Source organism: Symphalangus syndactylus, chromosome 16, assembly GCF_028878055.3.
Source record: "Symphalangus syndactylus isolate Jambi chromosome 16, NHGRI_mSymSyn1-v2.1_pri, whole genome shotgun sequence".
NCBI classification, from domain to species: domain Eukaryota; kingdom Metazoa; phylum Chordata; class Mammalia; order Primates; family Hylobatidae; genus Symphalangus; species Symphalangus syndactylus.
The window spans coordinates 49,748,078-49,766,679 of record NC_072438.2 but is presented as its reverse complement, the minus strand read 5'-3'; positions in this window follow the sequence as shown (position 1 = coordinate 49,766,679).

Genomic DNA, 18,602 nt, shown 5'->3' with positions numbered 1-18,602 from the left:
TCCATCTGAGACCTTATTAGATGGACTTTACTATCCAGATTTCTACCAGCATGTTGAATACAACCATGTAAGTCATCTCTAAGAAGTTCTAGACATTCCCTATAGCCCTCATCTTCTGAGCCCTCATCAAAATCATCCTTAATGCTCTATATATGGTAACTGAGGCTTTTTCTAATTTGCTCCTCTAAACTCTTTCAACCTCTACTCATTGCTTAATTCTAAAGCCACTTCCACATTTTCAGATATAGATGCTTCTCAACTTCTGATGGGGTTATGTCTGGATAAACTCATCATAAACTGAAAATATTATAAGCCAAAATTGTATTAAATGAACCTAGCTGGTCAAGCATGGTGGCTCACATCTATAATCCCAGCAATTTGGGAGGTCAAGGTGGAAGGATTGCTTGAGCCCAGGAGTTCAAGACCAGCCTAGGCAACAGAGGGAGACCCTGTCTCTACAAAATTAAAAATATTAGCCAGGCATGGTGGCACGTGCCTGTGGTCCCAGCTAGTTGGGAGGCTGAGGTGGGAGGATCCCTTGAGCCTGGGAGGTTGAGGCTGCAGTGAGCCCCATTGCATTCCAGCCTGTACAACAGAGCCGATCCTGTCTTTAAAAAAATAAAAATTAATAAAAATTTAATTTAACTTAATTTTAAAAATAAACCTAACTTAATGAACATCATAGCTTAGCCTAGCCTACTTCAAATGTGCTCAGAATACTCACATAAGCCTACAGTCAGGCAAAATCATCTAATGCAAAGTGTATTTTATAATAAAGTGTTTAATACCTCATGAATTTATTGAATATTGTACTAAAACTGAAAAGCAGAATAGTGGTCTGTGTACTCACAGTACAGTTTCTACTGAATGTGTATTATTTTTGCACCATCATTAAGTCAAAAAATCCTAAGTTGAACCATTGTAAGTGGGCACCATCTGTATTTGTTTACAGTAACAGCCCCACTTCTAAGTACCAGTTTTCCATCTCATGCTATTTTGTGTTGCTCCCACAGACTACCACAGACTGAGTGGTAGTTCATTTTGATGAACAAAAATTTATTTGGCTGTGGCTCTGGAGTTTGGAAAGTCCAAGATTAAGAGGCCACATCTGACGAGGACCTTTATAACATGGGAGAAGGCATCACATGGCAAGAGAGAGCAAGAGAAGTCTCAACTCCCCTTTATAACAAACCCTCTCTCACACTAATGAATCTATTCCCGGTATAATGACATTAATCCATTCATGAGGGCTTGGCCGTCATGATCTAAGCACCTCTCAAAACTGTTGCACTGGGCATTAAGTTTCCAACAAATGAACGTTAGGGAACATATTCAAACTATAGCAGAGAGAAACCTTGTGAGTTTGTTATCCACAAATATTTTATATTATTTGAAATGTTCACTACAAGAACATTTTGTCATGACTCTAGTTCACCTGAACACAACTTAATCTATTCTCCTTTTTGATATACAGTAACAAAAAGATGAAAATGATTTATGTGACCTGAGCCTTGCAGGAAAAGAATAACAAGGCTTTATTCCAGCTGAGCCTTAGATTGGGCTATAATCTTTTGGCTCCTTGCAGAAGACTCAGCCCAAGTGGCACAGATGAGCTGCTAAGAGCTGATATTTTAAAATTCTACACGTAACCCATTCCTTTTAAAACAATTCTTTTTCAGATTCATTATTCTGGAATAAAAGACAAAAGACCTCTAAGACTTAAATATCAAAAATTATACACCACAGTTTTGCTACTCAATTCATGGGTGGATTGCTTATTCGGTGCCCTTAAGTACCACCCCTAAATTATTTAAAGGAAACTAAGCAATCTAAATTCTTCTGCTGCCTGAATTATTTAGGTCATAAATGTTTCCTGTTGAATGCTTTTGTGGTCACGTTTTATGTTTTGGTCTAAGTGAATAAAATTAGCTTTAATGCAATAATACAAAAGCAATGGCTAGAAATAATACATGAAGTGACAGTTATTGTTTTTTTCTTATGAAACTGATCAAGCAGATATCAGCATTAATATGCATTTTTAATGTTTTAGTAAAGCCTTGCACCAACAAGAAATCATTCCTCTCTCTTTGTGTGTGTGTGTGTGTGTGTGTGCGTGTGTGTGTGTGCTTGCATGTGCATGTGTCTTTTATCTTATATGAAAGCCAATTGCAATAAATGTTCCTCTGCCAAATTTTTAACTTACTTGCTAAATCTGCTGTTGCTAGCTCAGGTTTCCATACCTGTTACAATATTTTATGTTGGCAATAATATACTTACCACAGTGGCCAATTACCTTGCTGAAGAGAAGCTGGCAATCTGTCATTTTATGTGAAATCTCATGCATTCTCTCTGGAGTGTAGCTTTGATTATATTGCTAAAAGATAACATTGTGGTTCATTTGCCCCTCAGGTTTAGGAACAGACTACTTTGAAGCCTTACTAGAGCCTCATTTTTGTCATTAAATTTAATTGCCTCTCATTTACTGGTGTTTTTAGCAAGTCCAGGCCACATGATTTGAATTTCAGATTTTATTTCTCTTCTCATTTTCTTGTTAGGGAGGTGGGAATCGGATAAGGAAAGTCAGTTAAAAGTTATGAAAATGAATAAATGAATCAGAAATAGAATAAGCAATAACAAAATTATTTTGTTCAAGAGATACACTCAAATTAAATTGAATCAAAAATATTTTAAATGTAATGACAGTAGTCCTTTGTTAGAGATTTATGTTTGCAAGTAACAGAAGCCAACTCAAGATATTTTAAGGAAAAAAAAAAAACTAGATAGGCTGGGAAGATAAATTTATAATATGGACAAAGGGACAAATGGATTTCTCAATCGCTTTGAGATTTCTCAATCCCACAAATGGACAAAGGGATTTCTCATAGAAATCCAAGGGATAGAATCCAAGGGAAGCAATTCCAGGTCTCCCAAAGAGACTGCAGCAGGAAGTTGGAAAGTTGTAGCATTCTCACTACACTTCTTAAGTGTGATTCTCTCTGGACTTTCTTTTTATTTTCCTCTCTCAGTAGATGGCCTTTCCTGTTTGCATAGAATGCAGAACTTGGCTAACCCAAGTTCTGAAGGTTAGATTTGGAAGTGTCAAGAGAAGCCCAGACTCATCTAAAATTTCTGAGAGAAGAATCTTATCAACCTAGCTGGAGCCAAATGCCTTTTCATGGTCAAATCAACTGTGAACAAGGATTTCATAAATATTATGTGGCTTGAGGGACTGGGGTTGTAATAAAGCTGCAGAGGAAAGGAGACTTTACTGTTTTACGAGCTGGACAGATACTCAAAATATGCCCACCACAGAAATTTGCAGCTAATTCCTTTTAAAGTTAATTGTCCTTTTAAGTCAGTTCCTTTAGTAACTTGCATCCTTAAAATAATGTGCTAAACACCAAGAAGTTAGACTTCTAGAATTCTACGTTTTGTCTGAACAAGTGCAAAAACTTAACTTTCATTTTATAAAGTGTCGTATACTTTGTAAATTGAGTGTTTTTCTCCCTCCAGTATCTACTTTGACGGTAGTTTTCCTGTTTGTCTATCTGAAACACAATTTCCTGTACTTCCCTGAAATTCCCTTCAAACACTGGCAAGTTCACCATCAATTTACCATGACTTCTACCCCTTCTAAGGTCTAATTCAGGAATGCAAGTAAGATTATAAAGGCAGGCTACAGTTCCTATAATCTTCTTTCTTGTATGGTTCCAGGTTAGAGTTTGCCAACAAGAGGTCCTCACATGAGATTTGTCAGATAAAAAAGGAGAAGCCATTGTGTTTTCAAAGCATTTGCAGTCCGAAGCATGGAGAAACATGAGACCCAGTGACTCCCAACTAAGCTCTAGAACTACAAGCTTTACCACTGTAGACTGAGTATGTTGATGAAAGTTTCCTGGAGATGCCTGAGAAATATAGCACCTCCTGGTGAGGTCTTGAGAACTATCAAGTATTTTATAATTTCAGGTTGAGGTTTTCCATGTTAGCTCCCTTGATATCAGCCCTTCCAACAATTACATACCTCCTTGATTCATACATTAAACCTTGTATACCTAGAATACATGAGTGACCTCTGTGTTCTTGATTGACCGATGTCAGATAAAAAGATTGTTAAAATCTATTATCAGATTTGATTCTTTTTCGTATGCTATAAAATGTACCTGACCTCTGGAGTCTGTGCTCTTAATCACTCTAAAATTAAGTTCAAAAGATTCTGTTGTTTTATTTTCATCTCAAACAGTACTTTACTTGTTTGATGTGGAGTTTGATTAACTAACTTAGGGTGACCAAAGTTTTAATTCTTTATTTTTTCTTTTTTTTTTTTTTGAGACAGGGTCTCTCTCTGTCACCCAGGCTGGAGTGCAGTGGTGCAATCTCGGCTCACTGCAAGCTCTGCCTCTTTGGTTCACTCCATTCTCCTGCCTCAGCCTCCTGAGTAGCTGGGACTACAGGCGCCAGCCACCAGGCCCGGCTAATTTTTTTGGTATTTTTAGTAGAGACGGAGTTTCACCGTGTTAGCCAGGATGGTCTCAATCTCCTGACCTTGTGATCGGCCTGCCTCGGCCACCCAAAGTGCTAAGATTACGGGTGTGAGCCACCATGCCTGGCCCGGAACTTTTAATTCTTAAAGTAATTTTCCAAACACCAAGAAGTTAGACTTCTAGAATTCTACATTTTGTCTACACAAGTGTAAAAGCGAAGCTTTCATTTTATAAAGTAGCATACAGTTTGTAAATTGAGTGGCTAATTTTCTCCCTCCCATGTCTACTTTGCCAATAGTTTTCATATTTTTATATCTGAAACAAAGTTTCCGAATACTCAGAATTCTCACAATTCATTGTATTTCTTTTCAGAAGGTTCTCATATCATTACTTTTTTAATGTATTATTTCTTCTTAAAATACCCAGAATTTTTGGGGAATGAACCTTGGCGATTGTTATGTTAGTCTTAATGACTGCGTATCATCCAATAGCTGCCTTCAAAATTGCTACCTTTCTGTCTTACGTACTACTTTGGATATGACTGCCAACTCAACTGTGTTCTCTAAAAGTTTCAGAGGCAAATGTAGTTTTACTTTGGAACACCTTTGAAACCCTCATTGCTTCCTGCTGGTAGGGTCTTGAGAGCAGAAACCATAACTCACCTGTCCGTACTTTCCTTGTATGTTTCTGCTTTCATTAAAACCAGTTTTGGCTGCTAGATTTGCCTTGGATATTGAATTTTTATTAAGTTCACATCAGAGTACTGGGAGAAATAGGTGCAGTATAAATAAATCAAATCAAATGAATAAAGCATTAGGTGGGCTGTGCAATGGGGCAGAAGTGTCTGTATGTTTGCAGGAAATTCGATATGAGATGAATGGCTTTGGAGAGCATGTGCACAGCTAGGGAAGGGTTCCAAATGAGCAAACCAAGAGCAGTTAAGTCTTACATTCACACTTCAGATGCCCATACGGCTCAAATTTGCATGGTCTTTGAAACCCAGCTGTTGAAACTCTCTTTTTCATTTTGAAACCAAAGGCATTGGATTCTACTATGAATTTCACACAATGAAATACACATCTCCGTTGATAGTTTATTATTCTCTTCACTAGAATTTGTGAAAGTGATGAGATGAAGTTTACAGTTAATTGGAAGATGTTGATGAGGGTAGATTCATAATTATCAGTGGCTTTCTTTACTCCAGCAGTTGCTTGTGTTATATGGTTACAGTCCTACTGAAGTTTCAAGTGAAAATTTGTTTATCAAAAGGCAGTAATTTTCTGAACTTGTTTTCTACATGAAAACAAAACATACTTCTAGGATGTAGTATGTCAAGCTGTGAAAAAGCAGTAGCATATATTTCACCAACATCCACAACCTTCTTTTAGACCATGAAAAATGTCACTACCTTTCACTGGTGAGTTGGCAAGGGTTTGAGAAATGTCAGTAAGGCTGAAAAAACAAAAAACTGACTGTGTTTTTTCACTTACATTTCATTTTCTATGTGTTGATTGACCTCCCTGTTCACTACTTGGGGAAAAAAGTTATGAACCTGATTATATGTTTTGATTTTAATTACCTTTTCCCAGTAACTTTATATAGATATTTTATTACAAATTATAGGGCATGCTCACTTATCATCAAAAATCTAGATTTTGGCTTTTTAGTAACCTGATTTATCTTTTAAACCACAGGAAAATGTTTAGTACATTTTCTGAACACAGCTAAACAACACATTTTTACCAACCACTCTAGCTCAATGCCTGGATTTTCTTAAGAGAGCAGCTTGAGGAGGGAGAAAACATGAAGGAAAATGGAAGGTTTCTGTGCCCATTCTCTGAACTAAACTTCAAAGTAGAGGAAACAGCAAAAATTCAGAGCAATGAAGGATGATTGCAGGAGGCTCTTACTGCTCAGAAAAAAAGTTAATAAAACTGAGAGTCCTTTAAGAAGAGCTAGTGTCATCCCTCTCAGGCTGTATACAAGAAGCAACAAGAATTTTAAAAGAAAGCCTATCTTGCTAAAAACTTGCCATCAATTTCCCTGGCAAAATTACCTAATCATGTGATTTTTGTTCTGATCTCAGACTGTCAAGTCTCTCATTCTATGTTTTAGCTCATAATCTATGCGGCAGCCCCCACCTGCAACACACACACACATACACACACAAATCTAGAAATACTAGTGTCCTTTGTGTTAAGACTTCCTAGGCAAGGGAGAATTGGGATAATTATTTGGAGCAATATTATACCAATTCAGTCAGGGAAATTATATGGAGGGGAGAATATTTACTCATGTGGATTTCTCCTTTATATATTTTTTCAGTGGATCATTATCCCTACAATAATTTCACTCATAAAAATTACTAAATAATGCAGTTTAAGGCCTCTTTTAAAGTTGTCTAGTTTCTCCAGATCAAATGTCAACACTAATACAATCTACCAAGTAATACTTGAATCCTATATCACTTTTCCTTAATAAGGACAGCTAGATATTAGAAGATGCACAAAGGAATAACATTTCAGTTCTTTATTTTTAAGATGTGTCTAATTCAAATAACAGTAAATGTCTTTTATCCTTTTTTTTTTTTTTTTTTTTGAGTATCTTCTGTATTATCTGCACTATCTCTCTGGGTTTCAGAATGAAAGATTGCTGGTGTAAGACAAGCATCATAGTGTACTTAGAACTGGTGAGAAAAATATTAACACCCTTAAGCAACAATAAATTCCAAAGATAATTTCAATATTCTAAAATTCAACCTTATATTTATTATACGTTTATCACATACCAATTTTGAGCATGTCAGAAGGTGGGAATTCTAAAGGGCATTTCAAACACCCAGAGAGAAAAATGGAGGAGCTAGAATACTGGTCAATATGTTTGAGTAAAAAGAAGTAGCCCAGGGTATCAGAAACTGCAAGATATGTGTCAAAATTTTACTTCTGGTGCTACTTAAAGCATATATACAAAGGTCTTGGAGATTGTTTCTTTTGTTTTACAATCTAAATGCTTATAATTCTGTTCTATAATTTTTAAATAATTTTCCCAGATGAGTATTCCAATGAGTTGCATCCATATGCCCCCTTTTAGCATCTCAGTGGGGTTTAGAATGTACATTCTGATTTTTTCCACACAAGGAATCAGGAATGAGCTGACAAACAACAGGGAGAATTCTCTCTAAGGAACAACAGAAGCTCAGTTGTGAACTTATGCAGTTATGTGGGAAATTCTAGGTAATGTCAGAAAATCTTTCATTTATAATCTGAATTGGATTTTTCTATCTCTACTTAGAAAAGTTGGGGGACAGGGGAGGGATAGCATTTGGAGATATACCTAATGTTAAATGACGAGTTACTGGGTGCAGCGCACCAACATGGCACATGTATACATATGTAACTAACCTGCACGTTGTGCATATGTACCCTGAAACTTAAAGTATAATAAAAAAAAGAAAAGTAATAATTTTTCCAATTCAAGAAGTAAAATTTAAGAGTGAATAATTCTATTGCACTTTTTAATTCATGTTATTATAGCTGCACTCCAGGCTATAAAATATTTATGTGTTCTGAAGAAGGTAATATATACCAAACATTATTGGCAGAGATTTCAGCTATTCTGAAGTACAAGGAAAGTGGAGTTTAGCCAAGGGCTTTAAGAGGGTTAGAAGATTGCAGCCTTGAATCAACTTCCTTCTTTTACTGAATGCATCAGTGGGTGTAGTTTGAGTGCTTAAAAGATTCCTTTAACAGTTTGCACTCAGTAGAGAGTCTTGAGAAGCATTGTCACCACTACCAAGCTATCCTGTGAAAAATCTTTGAAAAGGATTCAAACACAATATATATTTTACAGTGGATTTCCTGGGCACTCTACCTATTAAGGGGTGACTGCATTTGAATGTGAAGATAGATAAACGCTGCTCACTTCATGAGTATAGTTTATACTGGTCTTTCTAAGTCACTAAACGCTGCTCAGAATGGAACTGGGGAGAATAAAGGGAGAATAGGAGGCTGAAGTTCCTCAATCTGACAACAAATGTAGTTATTTGCACAGTGAGGGCACATATGAGCGAACTGACTTCTATGTTTACTCTTTCTCCTTCACCTACTCTATAGGAGGATTTGAATGGGACCAAAAATATGGAAACTATCAGCTTACAGACTTCAACCAGTTGTCAGAGCCAGACTCCGTGTCTCTTCTTTCTTGTGTTTTATTTCCATACTTGATAGGATTTGGGTAGCAAGAGATGTGAAGATGTGTGGGCAATCAAACAGGCATTCAGCAAATCTTAGTCAGAAATACAGCATAAGTCAGGTATCATGCTTGTCTTTTCTGATATAAAGGTTAAAAAATATTACTGGCCGAGCATTTGTAATCTGAATCTGAAATCCAAAATGCTTCAAAATCTGAAAAATTTTGAATAACAACATGATGCCACAAGAGAAGAATCCCATCACCTAACCTCATGTGACGGGTCATAGTAAAAATGCAGTCAAAACTTTGAGGTCAGGAGATCGAGACCACGGTGAAACCCATCTCTACTAAAAATACAAAAAAATTAGCCGGGCCTGGTGGCGGGCGCCTGTAGTCCCAGCTACTCCGAGAGGCTGAGGCAGGAGAATGGCATGAACCCAGGAGGCGGAGCTTGCAGTGAGCTGAGATTGCGCCACTGCACTCCAGCCTGGGAGACAGAGCAAGACTCCGTCTCAAAAAAAAAAAAAAAAAAAAAAAAAAACTTTGCTTCATACACACAATTATTTAAACTATTGTATAAAATTAGCTCTAGGCTATATGTATAAGGTATATATAAAATATAAATGAATTTAGTGTTTAGTTGTGGGTCTCATCCCCAGGATATCTCATTATGTATAGGCAAATATTCCAAAACCAAAAAATTAAATTTCAAAACACTTCTGTTCCCAAGCATTTCAGATAAGAGAAATTCACCCTGTATTAATATCAGCAAGAAGGTTATAATCTATTCAGAAGACTCCATAAGCTTACCAATCATTTTCGATACCCGATATACTACTACATATCTTCAAAGTTCAGTATATTTTTAGATATTAAATAACTATTTTAGAATATTATTTTTAGAATTACTACTAAGAATTGCAAAAATTGGTCAGATACAAAGTAATTTTACAAATCAACTTTTCAAAAGCAAACTATCTATAAATCACTCAGAAATACAATTGGAAAACAAAATTATTCACCATAATAACTTTAACAAAAGAAAGGAATAGGACACATAAAATTAATTCTACCATAATAACAATATCGAAAACAGCAGACTACATAGCAATATATTAACAAAATATTTGAATTAACTACATCAATAAATTAATAAAGTTTTATTGAATTACATAAATAAACATTTGAATAAATTTATTCAACAAATATTTAATGAGTTTTTATTGCATAACTCTTATTGTTCTAGTATCGAAGGATAAGGCAGTGAATGTTTATCCCTGCCACAATAAACAACTAAATATAGACTACAAGAAGCTCTCTGGCTAAGATGACATTTGAGCCACACTTAAAAAAGTGTTGAAGAAGAGATGGTCTGTTTCTCGAGTTGAAGAATAAAAATAAGTAATTAGAAATATATTTACAGAATGATCCAAATTTATACCGCTCATGCAAATGTGGGCAAATGTCTCGTGTCAGTCTGTTTTTGCATCACAATAAAGAAATACTTGAGACTTGGCTATTTATCAAGAAAAGATTTAATTGCTTACAGTTCTGCAGGCCATACAGGAAGCATGGTGTCAGGATCTGCTTCAGCAAGAGCCTCATGATTGTAAGGAAACTTACAATCATGGCAAAAGGCCAAGCAGGAGCAGGTACAACAAACACATGGAGGGAGCGGAAGTGAGAGAGAGACAGGAGGAGGAGCCAGGCTCTTTAAACAACCAGCTCTCATGCAAATGAACAGAGTGAGAACTCACTTGTTACCATGGGAAGGGCACCAAGCCATTCATGAGGGATGTGCTGCATGGTTCAATACCTTCCACTAGGCCCCACCTCCAATATTAGAGGTCAGGTTTCAACATGAGATTTGGAGGGGAGAAACATCCAGACCATATCATGTCCTGAAGGAAATAATTTCAAGGACTGCATTTGTGCTGGGTTTGGGGTTTCTTTTTTCTGCATTTCTTTATTTTACAAGAAAAAAGATACAATGATGATGTTTTAGTTTAATATTCAGAAATAAGTAATTTTATGCATCAAAAAGTACTCCTATTTCTCAGATATGCAAATAAAATGTTATGCATATCCCTTCTATAACATTATTTTGGTTTATCCAATCAATTGCTCAAATCTCCATTTTTCTTATTAGCAGGGAGTAAATCTCTCACATGTAAGGGTTTCTTCAGTCACATAAATTTTTCAAAATCCTGAGAGGATCCTGCTTACCTGAACTAGTATATGATCATTCCACTAGTGGCATATTTTTTTGCCACAACATGAGGTCACTGTTGAAGACACATCCTGTACAGTTTGGTAACTGATGCTTGTCACTTCCTACTAGGTTACACTTGTTATTCCAGATTCCCGTCCAGGCCAGAAAAAAAGGAACCAAATGTATACCTATTTTTAGCTTACACTCCAATCCCCAGACGGTATTCTCCAAAGCACAATGCCATACCAATGTTTAAAAAATGTTCTCATCAGCTATGTGCTGTGCTGAAAATATCTCCCTCAACAGTAAAAAACCGTAATCTTTCATTTTAACCCAGATTTTCCCTGGATTCAAAATGAAATTGTGACTACAGAACTACAGAAGAATGAAGCTGACCCAGAGATAGAGGCAATGGCTGACAATAATTGATGGGGCTTTGATTGGAATTTACAGTTAAATATGGACTCAATTATCAAGTTGATTACCAACTCCATATTCTATAAAACAAATAGGGGAAAGTGAGAGGGGAAAAGTAGGGATATCGTTTGATACTTATATAAGTCGAGATAATAGATAAAGTTATAATACGGGTAAGTATTCTCATCTGTATTTCCACACCTGATCATCACATTTGGTTTGTATTTATATACTTCTTTTTTATGTTTTTCCATGTTAAGCCTGCACCTCAGTGGAATGGATTCTTCTCCTAGTAGGATAATCTAAAATCTAAAACTTTCCTTCTAGAAGCTCTTACCTTCTGGTTGTCCTGCTTTTGTTGCAGTACTGTAATCTCTCATTAGCTTTTATCTCCAGATATGGTAGCACTAGGTGATATCTAAGAAACAGTATGGGTTCTAGACATCCTTCTTCCTGCACACATTGTATACCAGCAATACATGTTCCATTGATAGATAGGATCAATCATTCAGCCAAACAGTAGCTTTTTTTCTGTGCGATTGAGAGTATCTGAAACTAAAAATGGCCTTGTGAAAGAACCATTCTCAACAGAACCATTGCTTTTGCCCTTATTAGAAGAACTTTTCTTTTGAATACTAAGATAGCTATATCAATAGTCTGAATAATGGGGGTGGGAAACGAAAATATTTTGAGCAAAAATATTAACAATAATATTTAGAGGATCCATTCCCATTTCTAACTTTTGGTTCCCAGACTCAAGTATTCTGACGATGCAAAAATAGTGCCATATATTGTCATTGGTTAAGAGTATATATTGCACCCCAAATCTCAACTTATTTTTTCCCAGACCCCTCAATTCTTTTAATATATAATTACTTTCTTTTTCTAAACCAACATTTCATGGAATAAATACCTTGACTGAAAATGTCTTGATTGCCTACAGGATAAATATAAATGCCTGCACCTTCAAAGCTTGTCACTTCTAGGCCCAGATTATCTCTACTCATATGTGGTGGGTATTGAATTAAAGACTTCATCCATAATAACCTAATCACCGAAGAAAGCCTTTTAATTAGATACCAGTATTATTTTCATTAACAAATAAGAAAATTGAGGCACAGAAAGTATAAGTTACTTGCTTAAAGACGTACAGCTAGTAAGTGGCAGAACTGGGATTGAAAACCAGAAAGTCAGGATCCAGAGCCTAACCACAGTGATATACTGTCTATTACCGTCATCTTTGTGAACATTTGAAGCATGCAATGAATGCTTGCCTTCTGCCAGCCCAAGTACTTTGCGCTAAGCATTTTGTTTTCTACCTGCCAGATTCCATATCTGAGCTATGACTTTCCACCCATATCTTTGCTGTAGAAATCCTAGCTGTTATCAAATACACTCCTTTAAGTGAATTTCACCAACAAAGGCTCTCATGTTTATATATTCTGCTCCTTTGAGCATCCTCTAATATTTATAGTCTCCAGCTGTCATCTGATAATCAATAACCTGCATAATACAATTTGTGTTCTAGTTATCTTTAAGATGACTTATCTTCCCAATCATGATAGGGCCAAAACCATGTCAGATTATATATATTCATCTCCCTCACAATGCCTAATATATTTTTGAATTGAATGTCATGGCTAGTACTGATTCCAGAAACTCTGGGAGTTTTCTATAATTACTTATCACCATAACATTACTAACAAATTCAAATATTTAATTTAGAGACAAAAGTATTCCTACCTCATAAATAGACTCAAAATTCCTCCCCAGTTCCTATTTTTTGCAAACAGGGAAAGAGAGGAAAATGGGAAGAAGCACACATGGGGTGGGGATTAGAGCTACTGGTAGCTGTTCACATATTTACAACAGCAAAAGAATGTACAGCAACTACTGAAAAAATACAAAGATTGTAGCAGTTTTACCTTAGGGAAGAATATTCTAAAAATCAGTTTGCATTTCTTTTTACTAAAAATAAAGCATGCTATGATATTTCCTTCCCAGAATACAAAAATGTAATGGAAAATATATTGAAAACTCTGTCTTTAGGTAAAATCTACATGAGACAAGTAACTCAGAACAGACATTTAAAGGTCAAAGCATACATGTAAACTTCACAGCAATAAAGTGCCATCTGGTATTCCAGGAAACAGCACCTTAGATTTTGTACCAGTGCTTCTTCTAGGGTCTTCAAGTTTCACAATGTCTTTATTCACCCAATGAAATGTTCAAAATAGGAATGAAAGCAACTAGAAATTCAGAAGAACAAAAATTAAAAGATTACTATTTTCCATTAGTTTTAACTTCATTTACTGCAATAAATCAGCACTGCACCATAGCACCATTTTCTAGATTATGCAAACATTTTGCTTTCTAACTGATCTATGACCTCTATTCTGGGTACTTAGATAACATTTATATTTATATTCCTCCAACAAGGTGGTGCAAAGAAAAGGATTAAGACCACAGAAAATATAAAGAAAGAAAGGTAACAACTTCTGGGCACAGAATGCTAAATGAGGCATGTGCAGTGCAGAGAATCAATATGGATTTTCTAGATATTGATTAAAAGTAGGCTCCAGTTTTACTACATATAACTAATGCTTTTAGGACATCTTATATTCTTCTGTGAAAGCTTTGTTCCAATTCAAAGTCACCTTGCCACCAAATCATACATTTTAAATTTTTCCATATATTCTGTGCTAGGTTTAATGGAAGAATTCAAAGCCTTCAAAATAGAACCAGAACAAAAGTTTCCATCAGAACGAGTACTCCTTCTTTTCCTAGAGGAATTGTTCTTTGAGACATGGATACTTATGCATGAAAAATATTTTTATCTCTATTGACTAGAATTATTATAGCCTGTCAAAGAATGCCCAAGGAAGAAGGTGCTTCTTGATAGGAATCCACTGCAATCACTTTCAGTAAAGCATTAGTCTGCTGCTGCAGCAGCATGCTCAATGAGACTGTCTGTTTCTAAGTGAAGAAGGTGCACAAAAAGCAACATGTCTTCCAAAGTGATTGAGCCTCCCATTAAGCATGGTCAGCATTAGAAATGCTGGTACCTAAGTGATGCCAGTTGCCGATGGGCCTGAAGGGAGGTCAGAAATGCAATGATGAATAACCTTGAGCATATTTTCAGTAATGCCCTTGGTTATTGTCATGGCCACATAAGTTAGCTAAAGCTTTCTTAGCCAACTTAGACTTCACATACTCTCAAGGTTGGTCGACTTTCCCCATTCCCCCTGTGATACGTTCCTTCTGATGCCTCCTGTCTCCTGAATGTTCTCCGACCCGGAGAACCACTCTTGTCTGCTGGTACACTTCCACTACCAGTAAACAAATTAATATCCTTTAATATCCTAAGAGTCAGTTTTGTTTCTTCCTAAGTTTGATAGCTGTATAATTGTGTTTATAATTATACATATATATAGTTATACATATAATTGTGTAACCTAATAACATTAGTTTTAAATGAAATAGTTAAGAAAAGAAAGAGAGCTGTTTATTCTATGAAAAATAACTTTGATACCTTGGAAATAACTAACTAAGTCAAATACTAAGAAAAACTACTGTCAAATTAGTCGTGGATTAGGAAACTGTAAAAGTTCAGGAGAAATAATCACAAAAATCCAAAACGGTATTACATTCTGATTGCTTTCTGAAAGAGTCTTTAAATTTTCACTCCACTTTGAAGGAGCCCAGAGTAGCTTCTTTACATGTGTGAGGTTTGTGCATGAAAGACCAGATAAAACTTTAATCAATATGCTGATAATTTATCTTTTTAAAAAAGACCTTATGACAGATTAGAAAATAAACATGTATTTCTATTACTTAGGTATATGTCATTTTTTAAGATCCCTCCCTTAATCTTTTTTTAAAATTTATGAACAAACTCCAGCCCTGATTGCATTACTATATGTCCTTTGCAAACAACCAGCATTGTTGACTTTTGAAATCAATTAAGAATTGCCAAGAGGAATGTATGAAGTTGTAAAAGCATAGACGCTCAGGACAGACTTTTCATTCCAACTTTATTGCTTATGTCAGGTTTATCTTTGAGCAAGTTTATTGTTTGCTTGACTGCTTTCCCACTTTATACCAGACATAAAGGCAACTCACATGGACACAGAAGCTACAACAAATTAACATAAATTTCCAGACTTTCAGAGAATTAATTAACACTCTGAATCACAGTTTCTTCATCTATGAAATTATGGGATACTGTGAAGAATAAATGAGGTACCTTCTACAAAACCTAGCAATCAGAAGAATGTTCAATAAATATTAGTTCTTTTTTTAATCTGGCCAATAAAAAGATGTATTGATAATGCATAATTTTTGTGTTAATTATGAAATTATTCTATGCCTCATAGTATGCTTTGTCTTTTTTTAAAGTACTTTCCTATATATTTGAATTAATCCCACATTATGACAGTGTGAGGTAAATATAGCAGTTATTATTATTTGCCATATATATATCATAAAACTGAAATAGATGTGAAGTGTCTAAAGCAAGTTATCTCAGAAAGTTAACATAAATTTATGTTTAGGCCTATTCTAAGCTTGTTCTGAGCCTATTACTCTCATTAACTTTTGCAATTCTAGGAAGTATCTGAGTTTATTTTTTTCAAGTTTCATTACTCTTTCATGATGTTCTTCCTTAGAGCCTTACTAATAATCAACAGAAAACACAACACTTTAATCTCATGGCAATGCATACCAAAAAGGAATAAAAGACAGAAATAATTTTTTTTAAATATAATTGAGAGTCAAGAAGCTTTTGCCCTCAGAGCCCATGGTTTAGGATAGGGCCTAAAAATTAGATTCCCTTGTACTATTCTAATTCCCCAACCTGATTATTATTACCTCAGACAAGGAGGACATTGAGACTATGTTTGGATTTGCAGAAACAGAGCCAGGGCTCAAGTAGTGAGAAAATTTTGAGATTCTACTTAGAATCTCACAACCATGTTGGAACAGTGATGAGAAACTCTCCCTGTTATAAGAAACTCTTTCCCTCTGTAATAGCCCATTTTCCCCCCTGCTGATAAAGACATCCCCAAGACTGGGCAATTTACAAAAGAAAGAGGTTTATTGGACTTACAGTTCCACATGGCTGGGGAGGCCTCACAATCAGGAGGCACGGAGCAGCAAGTCACATCTTACTTGGATGGCAGTGGGCAAAGAGAAAGCTTGTGCAGAGAATCACCTCTGTTTAAAACCATCAGATGTCATAAGACCCATTCACTATCATGAGAACAGCATGGGCAAGAGCTGCCCCCGTGGTTCAGTCATCCCCCATTGGGTCCCTCCTACAACGTGTGGAAATTATGGGACCTACAAGATGAGACTTGGGTGGGGACACAGGGCAAAACCATATCATTCTGCCCCTGGACCCTCCAAAATCTCATATCTTCACATTTCAAAACCAGTCATGCCTTTCCAACAGTCCCCCAAAGTCTCGACTCATTTCAGTATTATCTCAAAAGCCCAAAGTTCAAAGTCTCATCTGAGACAAGGCAAGTAAGTCCCTTCTGCCTATGAGCCTGTAAAATCAAATGCAAGTTAGTTACTTCCAAGATATAATGGGGATACAGGCATTGGGTAAATACAGCCATTCCACATGGGAGAAGTTGGCCAAAATGAAGGGGCTACAGGCCCCATGCAAGTCCAAAATCCAGCAAGTCAGTCAAATCTTAAAGCTCTGAAATAATCTTCTTTGACTCCATGTCCCACATCCAGGTCACACTGATGCAAGAGGTAAGTTCCCATGGTTTTGGGCAGCTGCACCCCTATGGCTTTTCAGGGTACAGCCTCCCTCCTGGCTGCCTTCACAGGCTGGCGTTGAGTGTCTGTGGCTTTTCCAGGTGCATGGTGCAAAGCTGTCAGTGGATCCGCCATTCTGGAGTCTGGAGGATGGTGGCCCTCTTCTCACAGCTCCACTAGGCAGTGCCCCAGTAGGGACTCTGTGTGGGGGCTCCAACACCACATTTCCTTCTGCACTGCCCTAGCAGAGGTTCTCCATGAGGGCCCCACCCCTGCAGCAAACTCCTTCCATACATCCTCTGAAATCTAGGCAGAGGTCTGCAAACCTCAGTTCTTAACTTCTGTGCACCTGCAGGTTCAACACCACATAGAAGCTGCCAAGGCTTGGGGCTTCCACCCTCTGAAGCAATAGCCTGAGCTTTTAGTCATGACTGGAGCAGCTGGGACACAGGGCACCAAGTTTCTAGACTGCACACAGCAAAGAGACTCTGGACCTGGCCCACAAAACCATTTTTCCCTCCTAAACCTGCAGGCCTGTGATGAAAGGGAATGCTGCAAAGGTTTCTGACACTGCCTGGATACATTTTCCCCATGATCTTGGTGATTAACATTTGGCTTCTCGTTACTTGTGTAAACTTCTGCAGCCAGCTTGAATTTCTCCTCCGAAAATGGGATTTTCTTTTCTATTTAATTGTCAGGCTGCAAATTTTCTAAACTTTTATGCTCTGTTTTCCTTTTAAAACTAAATACCTTTAACAGCACCAAAATCACCTCTTGAATGCTTTGCTACATAGAAATTTTATCCACCAAATACCCTAAATCGTCTATCTGAAGTTTAAAGCTCCACAAATCTCAAGGGCAGGGGCAAAATGCTGCCAGTCTCTTTGCTAAAACACAACAAGAATCACCTTTGCTCCAGTTTCCAACAAGTTACTCATCTCCATCTGATACCACCTCAACCTGGACCTTATTGTTCATATCGCTATCAGCGTATTGGTCAAAAACTTTCTACAAGTTTCTAGGAAGTTCCAAACTTTCCCACATTCTCCTATCTTATTCTGAGCCCTACAAACTGTTCCAATCTCTTCCTGTTACCCAGTTCCAAAGTCACTTCCATATTTTCATGTATCTTTTCAGCAATGCCCCACTCTACTGGTACCAATTTACTGTATTAGCCATTTTCATGCTGATGATAAAGACATATCCGAGACTGGGCAATATACAAAAGAAAGAAGTTTATTGGACTTACAGTTCCACATGGCTGAGGAGGCCTCACAATCATGGCAGAAGGCAATGAGAAGTAAGTAACATCTTACACGAATGGAAGCAGACAAAGAGAGAGCTTGTGCAGAGAAGCTCCCATTTTTAAAACCATCGGATCATGTGAGACCCATTCACTATCATGAGAACAGCATGAGAAAGACCTGCTCCCATGATTCAATTATCTCCCACTAGATCCCTCCCATAACACATGAGGATTATGGGAGCTACAAGATGAGATTTGTGTGGAGCCACTGCTCCTAGTCATATAT